Genomic DNA, 17264 nt, shown 5'->3' on the forward strand with positions numbered 1-17264 from the left:
AGAAACTTCCAATGACTTCTCAGCAATTGCCAAGCAAAAGAGTCATTCATCATCAACTGCAAAACCCTGTAGGAACAAGCGACACAATTTATTGCAAATATCACATGGTGGGGCAAAGTTGACGTTTGTTTCATTGTGTTTGTTCTCCATCTCTGTAATGCATTCCATTTCCATATCCCCAAGAGAGTGGGTATCCACCTCAGAAATGGTAGCACTTCATATCATGGCAGTTTACAATTATGCAGCAAGTGATTTATCCACATCTGTCTCTGACACCCAGATTGATGACATGAGTATGGGCAAAGTGTGATTAATGATTGGGAAATTGGTTTTCCTGGTGTTGCTTATTGTTTCCATAAAATACATTGTTATCTGGGAAAGTGTCTACTATGGTGTTGAATAGTGTATAGGACAGGACAGGGTTGCATCTAAGACATGACTTCAAATTATAGTAAACTGAAATATAAAATAGCTATTGAGTTGCACTTGTTGTGTTTCTAATTTCTCTACTGCTATCATTTGTAGAGCCAGTCATACATTGGAAAATGCAACACAATCTCACACCAAAATCACTCTGGACCATGCATATAGCTGACAGAGAAAACATGTTTCTCATGTTTGAGGTTCTGGGTTTGAATCCTAACACACTATGAAATCATTTTAGAACATCAATGGTTGAAATGTTTCTTTTGGTCTCTCATGAAGTCATAGAAACAATCCTTATGAGTCTTGGTCTAGAGCTAATGTCATGAGGGCTCCTCAATGTTGCATTCACTTTGGTTCTCAGAGCAGGTCTGGGTATCCTGAAAGGGGGAATGAGGCTGCATTAGCCAATCTAGAGAGGGGCCAGGAGCCCACTGCTTTCTGCCATCATACGTTATGTGTGCCACTGTCCTTACAGTCTCCTCCTCATCTGTGGGACACTCCTGCCTTTTAGAAAATAACATTTGTGACATATCCTGGCATCACAGTTCCTAGTACTTGCCTATTTCAGCCTGTCTTCTCAACTCACCTCTTTTCGGAGGTAACCTCAACTCTGGTCACCTCCAATATGATAATAGAAATTGGAAATGTTCAATCACGAAGAGAACTGAGTATTAAGCAGGTAAAAGGGATATACATGATAACATTTGATTAGCTGTGTTGCAAACCATAATGCCTAAAAGGAAAGAGAGAGGGGGGAGAGAATGAGAGAGAGAAAAGTGCCTGCCATAGAAGCAGATTGTGGTCAGAAGTCAGGAGGAGAAAATAAAAAGAGGGGAAAAATCTCTGATCACCAGTTAGTCATTTCTCCTCAATTACCTAACCATTCTATTAGGAATATGAATACTTTGTTTTTTCACGTTGTTGTGTGAAACTTCCCCTTTAAGAAAGAGCCCAAGGTCCAGATAGTCCTGTGGGTAAAAATTTAGGTCTGAGAGTATATATCTAGGCACACAAAAATATACCCAAACAGTGTAAGTGTATCTGAAAATGATAGATTAAACTGTTTAGTGTCTTTGAATAGTAGAGGGCACCAAAGGCAAAGGAAGAGAGAGAGGGAGAGTGAGTGAGAGAGAGAGAGCGAGACAGAGAGAGAGAGACAGAGAGAGACAGAGAGAGAATCCAGAATTTATGCTTGGAGATTGCTGTTGATTGACTCTGAGACAGTCCAGCTTCTGCTCTTCATTGAATGTGGAGGTACTCACTCACTGTCCTTAATGTCTCTGCCAAACAATGGCTCACATGTTGGGGCCCAGGTTGCAATGGCATTGCGTTGGATACGGGGCTTCCTGTGAGGTCCCTGGGAGTACCCAGTCCATACTGTATCTTGCACAGTTCTTGTACGTGTATTTATTTATAGGTTGTGTGTCTCTTTGTCTCTTTGTTTCATTCTCAGCGACTGACACTGATGGACTGAGGTTAAAGGTGACAATTGATTGGCTTCAGCAAGGTACATCTTTGCATACATCAGCTTGGTGACAGACATATAGTATTTGTTCCAGAGACTTGGGGAAGTTCTCTTTAAATTGCAGCAGCTCAGAGATCATCAACTATTAAGTTGCTGTATCAAACAGGTGTCACGAGATGACAGACAAACCCCATATGCGACAAGAGAGACCCTGAATCCTAGAAACCCTGAGACAGTAACACATCCATTGTCAGCAGGTACAAGGCTGTGGTGGCAAAGTGTGAAAGCTGTTAGAGTCTGAGTTGTAGCCAGGTTTTCGCCCTTTCCTTCTGTGGGGATAGAAGTCCTGTCCTGCCTCTCTGCTGTGGACTTTTGATCTTCCATCCAATTCACATAATTTGACTTAAGTTCCTCTGTGATATTTCGAGATAGAGTCACTTAAGGTAAAATGAGCTCACAGAAGGGGGAATAGATGGGAGTTTAGGGACACCAGGGAACACTACGCTGAAGCTCCCTCCAAGTCCCAACAGGCATAAATTCCAAGAGAGGCTTGTGAGGACAAAGGGAGAGAGGGGCTCCTGCTGACAGGAGGGTCTCACAAGAAGTGACTCTGAGGGACCTTGACGTTCACTCTCCAGACTCCCAAAGTGTGAGAATCCCATGTGTGTGTGGTGTGAGCTCTCAGCCAGTGTGTTCCTGTGAGGGAACATGAGCTGATGCTTCACACCTGGTACCCTCTGAGCAGTGTTGGCGTCAGGGGCACCCAAAGAAGGTGACCCTGTAGCAATTTTCCTCCTTTTCTTTCTTCTCTTCTGACTGCTGAGGAGAACTCAGAAATTATTTTCATTTTGTCAGTCAACACGTTGTTGATGAAACTGCTGGCTGTTTATTTTCCACCAGAAATGCATAAAACCAAATGAACTATAACCTTGATAGTAATGTTTTGGATGTCCTTATGTTACTCCACTCAGATATCATGGGGAACACAATGCGATCCACCTCCAGTTCCCCCTCCCTGTTCTAGGAGAAGGTCAGTGTCCCTTCAGGGCCAATATGAGCGTTCAGAGCATCAGAGACTGAATCTAGCTCTGAAGCTTCTGCTCAGCCCATTCCCCCCTGAGGCTTTGCAGGATGGTGACAGCTGCTTTGTCCCCTCCTCACCAGCAGAAGAAGCTGCCACAAGCGCTCAGACAACCTCTGTGTGCTGACCCCCATCTGCTGCTCCTGTGGTGGAATGTGAAGTCTTGGGGCCTCTTGTGACAACAGGATTGTGTGAACACCCAGGAGTCTCATCCTGCTTCTCCCCCAACTCTTCCCCTGGCCATAATAACCACCTCAGGGCAACTCCCCTGCAAAAGTGTATGTCTGATCTGAGCTTCTCTTCTGAGTACACACACCCACTTTGCCTGCCTTCACTCTCCTGTGGTGTCCTTTGTTACTTAAGTCTCTTTCTCTCACTTTCTGCCATTAGCAATCCTTATTCTGCCCTGTCTCCGTGAATCCCTGTGCAGAATTTTTCTTTGGTAAGTGAGCTGTTTGGAATCATAGAGGAGTTGGTTAGAATTTTGTTCATGGGGTCACCGGTGGTCCAATGAGAGCAGAACCCTAGCAGGATTATAAACCAATGGTAGATTGGGGTGTGTGTGTGTGTGTGTGTGTGTGTGTGTGTGTGTGTGTGTGTTGGGGCGGGGGGATAGCTCTCCTGCCTGAGTCAGATGGGAGGCCTCAGACAGCTCTCAAACCTGTCAAAGTCCCTAAAAGAACATGAGGCTCCCTGTGGTGCACCTGTCTGACACATCCTAGGAGGCTCCAGTCACAGGCTGATCAGTGGGAGGAAACCCATCTCCACTAAAATCCATGTTCACTGTAGGGTACCCCTCGCACCTTCTGTGTTACCTTTCATGGATCTCTGACCCTGCCCAGGACTCTGGATTCCTCAGAAACAGAAAACTGCACTCTGGGCCAGCAGTTCATGGAGGAGAGTCCTCGGATATCAATAAGCTTGATGTGGACTGTCCATGGGCCTTTCAATATTTTGTTGGTTTGCATTCCCAGGGGCATTCTATTAAAAGAAGAAACAGTGATTGAATGGGGGTGAAGTAGTGGGGCTGGGAAATCCGTCACTAGAGACTATACTGACTCATCTCACCCAGCAGTCTACCCTCACCAGCTCAAGGCCCCACTCAGAACTTAGATCCCAGGTTGTGCACTGTCTCATGCCCACTTTGATGCTGAATTTAAGGCCTTTGAGTCATTACTCTTTGGGGTTATACCCTAACCTTACTTGAGTCTCAATGCCTTGCACCTTGGCTTGCTGAGAGCTTCCAAAGTTAGAAGAGATGTGTGGAAATATAGTACAGTCTGTAGGGTGTTCGCCTCACATGTGGCCAACCCAGATTCAGTCCTTGGCATCCCATAGGGTACCCTAGACCCCATCACTGAGCCTTGTCAGGAGTGATTACAGAGTATAATTCCCAGGAGTAAGCCCAGGGGACTGCAACGTGTGGTCCAAAACCAAAAACAAACAAAAACAAAAAGACGAAAAAGAGATGTGTGATGTAGGCTGTGAGGTGAAGGAGCACAGTGCATTCAAGGGAATTCGGTGGAGGAGACTCATTTCATCTATCCCTTCTGGACTCATTTCCATCTGGTCGGGTAAGAAGGGAATCTTTCAGGGAAAGGGAGACTGAAAAACTTGGAAGAGTGTTCAAAGAGAAAAGAGTGAATGTCGGTGGTTCTGGGAAGGCAGGGAGATTTTCTAAACGTGGAGAACAAACCCCACAATCTGAGGCTGAGGTTGAAGTGGTGAGACTGTCTCTCAGGAATGAAATTGGACACAGACTGTTAACCACGGCCCCACAGGTTTTCTGCTGTTAACATATATTTTCGGTTGGTAATAATGACATCTCTAAAACCAGTAATACCAGGATATCAATGCTAAATGGAAGATTGGATGTCCTGAATTTGATCCAAAGATGTGAAACTGAAGGAGTCTACAATTCCTGAGACGGTCTGTATGGCTGTGGTCTGACAGTGCCTGTCCCTGGGCAAAGAGAGCAAGAGGCCTTGTATTGATTCTCAGGAGACCAGAGGACCCGCCCTTCTGTGCTCACACTGGGGCCCTCCTGGGGCCAAGGGAGGAGCATGTTCTCTGTGGGCAAAGATCTGCTTCCCCACAGGGACCTACACCCCCCTAACTTCCCTGCACCTGGGCTGGTCCCCACAGACACCCTCCCCCCTCTGCCTGCCTACCATGCCCAGCCCTCTCTCATTTGCAAGTCCTTAGAGCTCATGCCTGGACACTCAATAATAGTCTGTGTCACCCTGTAGAGTCAGTGTCTGTCACACCCAGAGTGGACAGGAGGGGCTTCTTGATGCTCTGGCTCCCGGGTAAGCAGGAAATGCAGGTTTGCATGAATTTGAACTGCCTGACTCTTCAAGGAAATTATCTAACTTATGATTAGATAAGCCCAGGGAACTGCAGGCTGTGAGGTGCAGTTATATATTTTTTTTATCTCAGGTGCCAGGTGTGATATTCAGATGACCCAGCCTCCATCCGTGCCTGCATCTCTGGGAGACAAAGTCATCATCACCTGCAAGGCCAATCAGAGCGTTAGCAATTGGTTAGCTTGGTATCAGCAGAAACCAGGGAAAGCTCCCAGGCTCCTGATACATAGAGCAACCAACTTAGGACCAGACGTCCCTCCCTGGTTCAGTGGCAGTGGATCTGGGACAGATTTCACTCTCACCATCAGCAGCTTCAAGCCTGAAGATGCTGCCACTTATTACTGTCTACAGGTTGATAAGCTCCCTCCCACAGTGATACATGTCAGAACATAAACCCCCAGAGATCAGCTATGTAAGGCTGGGCTGCTCCTCCCAGAGCCTCCACGGCTGAAGGTATGTCAAAGGCAACCAGGCTGTGCAATGCTGGACAGTTCTGGTACATGTCGAAGAAACATCTTTAGGCTCCATTGTTCTCCTTCTCATTCCAGCAGCACAGACATGACAACAGATCTGCTGATTAAATTTATAGAGATTATTTCCAGAAGTAATCGGTAACTGTGTTATTCAGAGTTCCTATGTACTGACCTGGGCACTCTAGAAAACCTAGAATCCATATTTTAATAGATAGCACAGCGGGTAGGGCGTTCGCCTTACAAGTGGCCAACATGGCCGACCCGAGTTCGATTCCTCCGCCCCTCTCGGAGAGCCCGGCAAGCTACCGAGAGTATTTGATATGCCAGACACAGTAACAACAAAGTCTCCAATGGAGACGTTACTGGGCCCGCTCGAGCAAATCGACGATCAATTTTTAATAATCACACATATTGCCACCTCACTTGTGAGGACACTTAAGCAGCTTCATAGCCTCATACTAGGGAAAGTCACAGGGTGCATCCTCCCCTGCCATGACGTCCTGTCTGATGTGGGCATAGGCTGACTCCCCAGAGGCTCCTTACTCATGTAAAATCTGTGGATTCTGATCTCATCCATAATTTCAGAAGAGGCACGAAGTTGGGTTGAGAAGTCGACATCAGGAGTCAGGAGCCCTCTGCTCCCTGACATTTTGCCATACACACCTGCCATTTCTTCCTACTTCCTTAAAATCTTTCTGAAATTACATCCATGTCATGTGAGGATGAAAGAAACTGGCATTTAACTCCAGGTGACACAGAAACCTCCTGAATTCCTGTCCTCTGTTAGTCGTTACTTGCCAACTAGTTGAGCAGTTTATTAGAAGGTTGAGTCCTTTTGTTCTTACTGACTGGACTTATAATATTTATTTTAATATCTATTTAAAATACTTATAAAAAGTCTCACACAGAATCACTGACAAAGCATCTGAAATCATTTCAACTGCTATATCAGAAAACAGCCACTATTTGGGAGACAGATCTCAGAACTGACAAGGCAGAGAGCCTGGATTTATAAGTGCTGGGACAATAACTGAGTTAGTGTCCCATGGTCAGTAGGGGCAGCGGGTTATGTGAGTATGAGGGTAAATTTATGAAAGTAGCTCTCAGAGGCTGATTTTACACAAATGATCATGTTCTCTGAAGTGTGAGCGCATGTGCAGTACAAGCTGCCTGCTGTAAACTTTTGTGGGGGTGTCCAACTGATATCATGACTTAATTTCACTTTGACAATTAGTAGATACAGACAATAGACCATTACTGAATGTGAAATGAGGTCCCCGGAGGGGAATTAGATGAGAGTATAAAGAGACCAGGAAGATACCCTCTGTCCCCAGAGGCACCACACAGGAGAGGCCTGTGAGGACAAGGGGAAGGAGGGGCTCCTGCTGACAGGAGGAGGGTCTCACTAGAAGTGACCCCGAGAGACCTAGACCTTTCCTCTCCGGTCTCTTAGAGTGAGAGAATCCCGTGTGTGTAGTGAGAGCCCCCAGCCTGTGTGTTCCCGTGAGGGAGTCTGAACTGAGGCTTCACACCCAGCACCCTATGAGCAGGATCAATCTCAGGGGCACCTCAGGCCATGGGGGCTTCACTGTTCTCCCCACTTCACTCCTCACTGCTCCTACTGCAGAGGAAGAAGAATCAGAATTCATTCTTGGTTAATTGGGTGAGAGTCCTACATTGCTCCTGCAAGCAATGTGTTCAGCAGACAGCAGGGTCTCCCACAGTTCAATGTCAGATACCAGGGAAGGTGAGGCAGGAAGGAGCAGGAGTCTAGTTTCTGTTTTATGAGGGAAAAACAGGCAAACATTTCTCCTATTTTTATCTTATCAACGTTATAAAGCCTTGTCAGTAAGAGGGGGTTATATTTTCTCTCTCAAACTCGTTGTATGTAAACATAATGAATTCAATCCCCTAGGTCCAGGAGAAGGCAATTTGATTCTAACAATATGAAACATATGTTTACCTGATACCAACAGACAGCAAAGAATTGTTGACTCCCATGACTGTTAAAATCTGAGACTTTGAATATCTGAGCAGAGAATTATCTCATACTGGACATTTGGGAGATAGTGATGCAACACAGCCAGAACTTTCCTAAGGATGATGTGGACACTTTTCATGGGAATAAAGTATCTAGAAGTCTACTGCTAGTAAAAGATAAAGGGACAAATGCCCAGTTTTTCCATATGAAGACTGAAAAAATATTCCCTGTTAAAGTCTCTAACTTATAAGCAACCCCTAAAGCTACTCGTTGTTTTATATTTAGAAAAGTAAAAACAAAGTTAGTTTGATCAAATGAGAGGAACCCCTTCTTTTTTTTTTAAATTTTTTTTATTAGTGAAACACCATGAGGTAGAGTTGTAGATTTACAATTTTTTGTGCTTGGGTTTGATTATAAAATGATCAGATACCCATCCCTCCACCAGTGCCCATTTTCCACCACCATGGATAATATCCCCCCCACCCCCATCCCCCCATCCCCCCCTGCCTCTGTAGCAGGGCAATCCCCTGTGTTCTCTCTCTCCTTTTGGGTGTTGTGGTCTGCAAAAGAGGCATTGAGTGGCAAACATGTTCAGTCCATAGTCCACTTTCGACATGCATCTCCCCTCCTGGGAGGATCCTCCAAACACCCTTTATTTGGTGTTCCCTTCTCTATCTGAGCTGCCCTTTCCTCTAGAATGCCTGACTGGCCACTAAGCTATGGAGTAATCCTCCTGGTGCTGATCTCAGCTATTCTTGGGTATTAATCTCATATTTTGTTACTTTATGTCCCCCAGATGAATGCAATCTTTCTATGTCTATCCCTCTCTTTTTGACTCATTTCGCTTAGCATGATACTTTCCATGGAACCCCTTCTTAAGCATGTTTTGACACCCATGTATCCATCCGTGTATTTGCATGTTGTCCCAGGGTAGGATCTATAGTTGAGTCTGATTAACTCTGACTTGCTTTCACTCACCAGGATTCCTCAGCTTAACTTTTTTTTTTTAATTAAATGAGTTGTTTATGTGTTTTGAACATTAACCTTTGTCAGATTATATCTTCTTCTATTCAGTTAGTTTCCCTTATTCCACCCAGTAAGCTGGCGGCGATTTATTGGCTGTGAAGAAGCTTTTTAACTTTCTGTAGTCCAATTTGTTTATTTTTTTTTTTTTTTAGTTTTTTTTCCCCTTTATTTTATTTTTTTTTTAAAGTTGTAGATTTACAATTTTTTGTGCTTTGGTTTCAATTATACAATGATCAGATACCCATCCCTCCACCAGTGCCCATTTTCCACCACCATGGATAATATCCCTCCCACCCCCATCCTCCCATCCCCCCTGTCTCTGTGGCAGGGCAATCCCCTGTGTTCTCTCTCTCCTTTTGGGTGTTGTGGTCTGCAAAAGAGGCATTGAGTGGCAAACATGTTCAGTCCATAGTCTACTTTCGACATGCATCTCCCCTCCTGGGAGGATCCTCCAAACATCCTTTATTTGGTGCTCCCTTCTCTATCTGAACAGCCCTTTCCTCTAGGATACCCGGCTGGCCTCTAAGTTATGGAGTAATCCTCCTGGTGCTGATCTCAGCTATTCTTGGGTATTAATCTCATACTTTGTTACTTTATATCCCCCAGATGAATGCAATCTTTCTATGTCTATCCCTCTCTTTCTGACTCATTTCGCTTAGCATGATACTTTCCATATTGTACCACTTGTATGTAAATTTCATGACTTCATCTTTTCTAAGAGCTACATAGTACTCCATTGTGTAGATGTACCAAAGTTTCTTTAACCAGTCATCTGTTCTTGGGCATTCAGGTTTCTTCCAGTTTCTGGCTATTGTAAAGAGTGCTGCAATGAACAAACAAGTGCAGATGTCACTTCGACTATACATTTTTGCCTCTCTGGGATATATTCCCAGGAGTGGTATTGCTGGGTCAAATGGGAGCTCAATTTCTAATTTTTTGAGAATCGTCGATACTGTTTTCCAGAAGGGCTGAACCATTAGACATTCCCACCAACAGTGAAGGAGTGTCCCTTTCTCACCACATCCACGCCAGCATCGGTTGCTTTTGTTCTTTTGAATGTGGGCCAGTCTCTGAGGTGTGAGATGGTATCTCATTGTGGTTTTGATCTGCATCTCCCTGATGATTAATGATGTAGAGCATTTTCTCATGTGCTTTTTTGCCATTCGGATTTCTTCTTTGAGAAAGTTTCTGTTCCTTTCATTGCCCCATTTTTGGATGGGGTTGGATGTTTTCTTCTTGTGGAGTTTAACCAGTATTTTGTATATCCTGGATATCAACCCCTTGTCAGATGTGTATTTGGTGAATATCCTTTTTTTGGTAAAAATGAGTTTCCTTGCTCAGGTCGTTGGCTGCTGATACTCTGGTCCCAAATAAGGACACAGAGGACATGATAAATAGAAACAGTTCAGGAGGGGAGTGTGGGGTATCTTTGCGGGTCTTTCTCTATGTTGATGGGGTAAGTGATGTAAGTCAGAATTATTCTGGAAAGAACAAAGGTTTTTGCTCTGGAGAGATGTGACGAGAAAGTAGAGAAGACACAGTTGATTAAAGGTTACTTTCTCATTTCTAAACATCTTGTTCATTCCCATGATAAAGGTGTGATGTATAAGTATAAAGCATTCAAGAAATGGCAGTGAGGAAAGGGAGTATCTTGGAAAGAAAATCAGGAAACAATGAAGTTGATTGTATGTGAATGGAATCTTGCACTATTTTCATTTCCTTTTGTAATTAGAATCCAGAGGTGATGTTGTGCTGACCCCGTCTCCACTGTCCCTGTCCATAATTCCTGGAGAACCAGGCTCCATCTCCTACAGTCTAGCCAGAACCTCATACATAGTAATGAAATCACCTACCTAGGTTGATTCTATGAGAAATCAGGAAAACTGACAAAGGGTCTGATGTACAGAGTTTCTGATGCTCAGATGCCCCAGACAGGTTCAGTGGCAGTGGGTCAGGGACAGATTTTACTCTTCAGATTAGCAGGGTGAAGCCTGAGGACACTGGAGTTCTGAATACATTCACCTTTTGAGTTTCCATTCATAGTCATACAGCCCTGAACACCAACTCCCAGATGTCCATACTTGTTCTTTGCTGGTGAGGAGAGAGCAGAGTCTCTGAGTCAGTAAGAGGAAGGAATTGGGGACCTTCAAGGACAAGGCTTAAGATGTTGGCTCTGGACCATGAGACCCCATGCTGTACTACAGACATTCCACAGTGGGGCCGGTCAGAGGCACAGGCCTGGCAGAGCAACAGGTATGCCGGGGGCTATGTACTATGAATGACCTGTTGTAGTGAAATGACAGCTTATGGGAAGCCATCCTCCGTGGCTTACCCACATTTGTAAAAGGGAAATGTTACTACCTAAGTATCAGGCAAGTGACACAGTTTTTCCAAGAAGATCCTAAACTACAACGGAGCTACTGCACTATGTACATTTGTGTAGTGAACTGCTTCATATGCAGTTGAAGAGATAGCAAAGTGTTTGCCTGGCATGTGGTTGACCTGGCTGGAACCCTGCAACCCAATTTGTTCCCTTCCAGAAGTGAGCCCTAAGTCAGGAATAAACCTAAGCACTAGAGGTTGTGGGTCCCAAACAAACAAATAAATAAAAGTCCTTCACAGCTCCAAGATCCTACTTGTCCCTTCCCCAGTCCTTCACACCTCCTCCACCTGCACCTCCAGGGCTTCTCCTCTGTGTCCATGATGGAGACTCCAGTGTGTCAGCTCTGACTCCCTGTCCTGAACTCACAGGCCCACGTTTATCCTGATCACATATGGGCCCTAATATGTTGAGAGCTCTAGGCTCTGCTTCCTCTCATTTCTGCCCAGTCCACCCTAATTCTGACTCCTAGCCACAGGTTCCTGGGCAGGACCCTCTTGGTGAATGGTGTCATGGAAAGCAGAATGCTGAGTGGGAGCTTCTCTGACACTTGCTCATGGGGCAGACACAATCCTGCAAGAGGTGAATTCTTGTAGCAGGAGGCACAGTGGGGCAGGCAGTGACCCTTCTTCACTTTGGTCCCATAGGAAACTCACAGTGAACTGAGGGTGGTTGTATCCTGAGACCAGGCTGACCCTGAGTTCCCTGGGCTCCTCCTGTCAGACATGTCACCTGGTGGACACTCTTCTTCTAGAGACAACCCATGTCCTCTAGGTCCTGCCCAATACCTGCTGAGTGTCAGGGTTCCAGAGCCCCTATGTCACTCTGAGCTCAGAGCTGTGCTCCATTGTCTCACAGAGACCCTTGTGTGGGGACCTTCCTTTCATGCAGCTGGACTGGATGTTGAAGGGGCCAGAGGCTGGGCACATTGCTGGTTTTATGCCTTCAGAAAATGTTTAAAATATAAAATCATTCATTATAGCAATTATCAATTTCATGTTTAGTCATATTAATCCCCTCTGACTCCCAAAGATACATCCAATGAATGGCTGATAAATGTGTAGGAACAAGTTTTCTTCTGCAAAAACAAAGGGCACTCTCTCAGTCCTCTCAAAACAGGCAGCACAACTCACTGCAAAGACTAGAGGGTGGGACATAGTTTACATTTGTCTCACTGTGTTTTCTTTCCATCTCTGTAGTACAGAGGCAATATGGCATATCCCCATGGAAGCCTATAGTACTTTTCTTCATGGTTCCAAGAGAGGGTCTCTGTCCCACCTAGGAACCAGCACATCTTAGGGCAGGTTACAATTACCCACCACGTGACTTCCCATGTGGATAACTCACACCCGAGAGGGTGACATAGGCATGATGAAAAGTCTATGATTAACAATTGGCAGCTTGGTTGTCCCAGTGGTTTTTATTCCTTCCTAAAAATACATTGTTAGCTGGAAATAGTATGCAGCAGAGTTCTGTAGCGTATAGTAGAAGACATGGCTGCATTGAGGACATGCTTAAATAGTCTAAAATTATACTGAGCTCAAATGTAAAGCCACCCCTGAGTTGCACCAATCATGTTTCAAATCTCTCCTATACAATCATCTGTAGAGACATTCACACATTGTTTAGGATGGAACACAACCTCATAACCAAAATCACCTAGGACCAGGCATGGAACTGTGCCATGAAAAATGTTTTTCCCATAGATGAGGCCTTGGGAATGAATCCTAACACACCACGAAGCATTTTGGGACAAAGATGGTTGAATAATTCCCCTGGCTTTTTTATGGAGTTATAGAAACACCCTCTTGCTATTAAATCATATTGTTGAGGCCTCCTCAGCGTTGCAGCCACTGTGGTTCTCAGAGCTGGTCTGGTTATCCTGGAAGGAGGAATGAGGCTGAATTAACCACTCGAGTGGAACTGGGAGCCCTCTGCTTTCTTTCAACTCACCCAAATGCATGCCATTTATCATACAGGCTCCTCCTCATTTATGAACATCTCCCTATTCCAAAATAACACCTCTGACATGTCATGGGAACCTAGTAACTAGGACTTATCTATGTGTGACTGACATCTCTTCTGAACTCCTGGAAACCTGTTCGTCATTTATCCTCATCTATTTAACCAGTTTACTAAGGGTATTAATCACTTTGTATTCCCCATATATCTTGGCAGGAAAATCTTGCCTTAGCAAAAATCTCATGGTGAGATAGTCACCTGGTACAACAGTTTAGGTCTTCCATTGTATAATTGGGCACACAAAAATGCATCCAGGGGGTATGGTGCTGATAGAAAGAATCTCACCAGAAGTAACCCTGAGGCACCTTGATCAGGGCAGAAAAGAAAGCACAGAGGTTGAGGTTTATATCTCCAATCCACCCATGTGATCATGAACCACAGTTTCTTCTGGTATCAATGGGAAATTACTGGGATATAACCTGGATGACCTTGGTAGACACAGGCTTTGAGGGATGGGACGAGCTGCCATGGTGGTCCCCAGCACCCTATGCCATAAAAGTCGCAGATCCTCATCTCTTACACAGAAACAGTTGGTTCAGCTAGCCAAGAATTGCCAGGAGAGACCAGAACCCCAAGCTATGGGCACAATTTCTGTACCACACCAAGCCACACAGAAATCAAATAATCAAAAAAAAAAGTCAGAATTTTCTCCCTGACTCTGATTGGTTTACATTCCAATCCAGTGTTCTCTCTGGTTTGGTACAATGAGTGCAGACACACGGCTCTCTCAGCATCCCAGGGAAATTGCTCAGGATCACAGGCACCAACACTGGGCACTAACCCCCCAGCCTCTGCTCCTCTTCTAAGGCATCTGTGATCTTGGGGTCTCTGATAGCAACATGACAAGGGAACAACTCTGAAACCTCACTTTTTCTTCTCCAAATCCCTTCTCCTCTCCAAAACACAGCCCCACAACAAATATTCTGCCTCCCTCATGCAGCCTAAAGTGTGTGGATTCTATTTCTCTTGTTTGGAAATCACAGCTAGATCATCCAGTGTCACACAGGCTATAGTCCCTGCAGAGTTGAGAACCCAGGTTTCTCTTACCTCCTGTCCACTGATGAACCTAGTTCTGACTCATCTCCATGAATCCCTGACAGTGTATTTTAGGTAAATTTGGTGAAAGCAGTACTAAGTCAGTAGGGATTGGTTTTAAGCTCTCAAAGGAAGGCAGATAGCACCCACTGAGAGTAGGATCCTACCGCATGAAGAGTAATGGTAGCAGTGAGGGGAGTTCTCTCCTGCTAAGTAAGGTGTGAGGCAGCAAATGGGCCTGGAGGGTCCTATCCTGGACCCTGCAGAAGGGGGTCCTCGGGAGCTGCTCCAGTCTGACAGAAGAACTCGGGGAGCCCCAGTCACAGGCTGATCACTGGAGAGGAACCCGTCTTCTCTAGACTACAGGATCACTGCAGGGCTCCCATGAGATCTGCCGCTTCCTGGGAAACATTCCAGCCCCTCCACAGGATACTCAATACTCTGTCATGTGTAGGTCCTGCTGGGCTTGTGGTTCCTGGAGGTCTGGTTTGGTCTGTCGGGTGCTGAATTCAGTGATGGGGAGACCATAGGACTGTGCAGGGAGAGCTGGGTTTGCAGTTCCAGGGACAGCCTCTAGAATGAAATAACAGTGATGCTGATGGGGTGGGGGGAGGATGGCATCCTTAGGAACCCGGATGCTGACTCCCGCAGCATGGATCTTTGCCTGAGCTAGAGTGACAGTTCTCTTCGTTAGTTCTATGTTCACCAACACTGACTCCATCACTGTCTGAACCTCATAGAGGAGTTTGTCTAGTGTCTGTGAATCCCAATCGCTGTGTGGACATTCTCATATGCCGTCCAGAAGTGTTATCACCTCAACCTTGTCAAGTCTTTTAAAAAAAAATTTTATAATATTTTTATTAGTGAAACACCATGAGGTACAAACTTTTGTGCTTGCATTTCAGTTACACAATGATCAAGTACCCATCCCTCCACCAGTGCCCAATCTTCATCATCAATGATCCCAGTATCCCTCCCACCACCCCCATCCTATCACCCACCCCCCCACCCCAGCTATGTGACAGGGCATTCCCTGTTGCTCTTGCTCTCTTTTTGGGTATTGTAGATTGCAGTAGAGGTATTAAGTTTCCATAGTTCACTTTTAGCCCGCATCTCCTATCCCGTGCGGGCCCCCCTAGCACCCTTTATTCGGTGGTCCCTTCTCTATCTGAGCTGCCTTTTCCCCTAGCATGTGAGGCCAGCTTTTAGGCTGTGGAGTAATCCTCCTGGTACTTATCTCTACTGTTCTTGGGTGATAGTCTCCCATTCTGTTGCCCTATATTCTACAAATTAATGCAATCTTTCTATGTCTGTCCCTCTCTTTCTGACTTAACTACACTCAACATGATACCTTCCATGTTGAACCACCTATATGCAAATTATATGACCTCATCTTTTCTAACCGCCGCATAGTATTACATTGTGTAGATGTATCAATGTTTCCTTAATTAGTTATCTGTTCTCAGGCACTCGGGTATTGTAAACGGTGCTGCAATGAACATATAAGTGCAGATGTCAATTCTACTATACCTTTTTGCATTTCTGGGATATATTCCCATAAGTGGTATTGCTGGGTCAAATAGGAGCTCAATTTATAATTTTGTTTAATTTGGTTCTCCATGTCTGTGCATGATTAACTTCTATCTTCAGTGCATCATGGTCTGAAAAGAGGGTTGATACAATTTCTATCTTCCTGATTCCATTGAGGTATGTTCTGTGACACAGCATGTGGTGTCTTTTGGAAAATGTTCTATGTGCACTGGAAAAAATATGTATTCTTTCTTTTTGAGATGCGGAGCCTTGTATAGATATATTAGCTCTCTCTTCTATCTCTTTGTTCTAAGCCAGTGTTTCCTTGCTGAGTTTTAATCTTGTTGAGCTATCTAGAGATGATAGGGCAGTGTTGAAGTCTCCAACTACTATTGTGTTACTAGAAATGCCCTTGTTAAAATCTGTTAGCAGCTGTTTTAAGTGCTTATCTGGTCCCTTATTAGGTACATGCCTGTTTAACAGTGTGATTTCTTCCTGCTGTACATATCCCTTGATTAGTAAAAAATGGTCTTCACTGTCCCTTTTAAAGACAGTGAGTCTTTCATCTGGTCTCAGATCTGCTGTGTCTTAGGAGTGACAAGAGATTTGTGAGGATCAGATGCACCAGTGAAGGGACAGAGGACATTCAATGAGAAGTCCGTCAAGTCGACGGTCTCAGCCACCCCATCTGAACACATTTTCAACTGACCGGCTCAGGGGAAGAGGAAGGAAAGAAGTCAAGGAATTGTCAGGTCTGTGTCATGAAATAGAGGTAGAAAGGGAACATATTTTTGAAGAAAAGGAAGGAAAATCCCTTTCCTTAGGTTGAGATGGAAGTAGTGGTATAGTATCCCAGATGAAGTATTAAGGGACGAGATGGAGAATGATTTGACCTGTCAGATAGTCTCTATCTTAGAACTAATTTAAAATCAAGGCCAAACATTTGTTCAATTCTATTCGATCATTACATTTCTTTCTGCTTATAATAACAATTTGCCACACAAAAGATCACCAGTGATTGTTGAGGGAAACTGACACTTTGCATAGAATATGCTGGGGCTCACATTTTATCCCAGGACCCACATGGCCCATAGCACCTGCAGGGAAAGTTTTAACAGTTCCAGAACATTGCTTCCATAAGCCATTGCATTGCCTGCTCATCTCAGATGGGGAGTCACGTTCAAAGTGACATTCAGATACTCTGAGCACTGAATTAAAGTCGAAACCCACCTCCTGGCCAAACACACAAACAAGAAAAAATTAAATGCATAAAATTTTAAGGCTTTCCAAAAGGTAGTAAAATATCTTGGGTTTGCAAAACAAAGAGGAAATTTCCTTGCCTCAAATATATCCACAACGTTGATTTAAAGTGTCTGTACAATTCTTGAGAGGGTCTGTGAGAGTATGGCCTGATAGAGTCCATTCCTAAAGCAGAGGCATGGAAGAAGCTGAGTTCTGACTTTCAGGAGACAAAAGACC

The 17264-nt window shown here is 44.7% G+C and overlaps 1 pseudogene; it reads left to right on the forward strand.

Moving 5' to 3' along the window:
• The first annotated feature begins 205 nt into the window (after positions 1 to 205).
• The window catches only part of LOC130037785 (immunoglobulin kappa variable 1D-33-like), a 32012-nt pseudogene continuing 14953 nt past the window's right edge, over positions 206 to 17264 (forward strand).

This window comes from Sorex fumeus, unplaced genomic scaffold (genome assembly GCF_029834395.1).
Source record: "Sorex fumeus unplaced genomic scaffold, SorFum_2.1 ptg000006l, whole genome shotgun sequence".
Taxonomy (NCBI): domain Eukaryota; kingdom Metazoa; phylum Chordata; class Mammalia; order Eulipotyphla; family Soricidae; genus Sorex; species Sorex fumeus.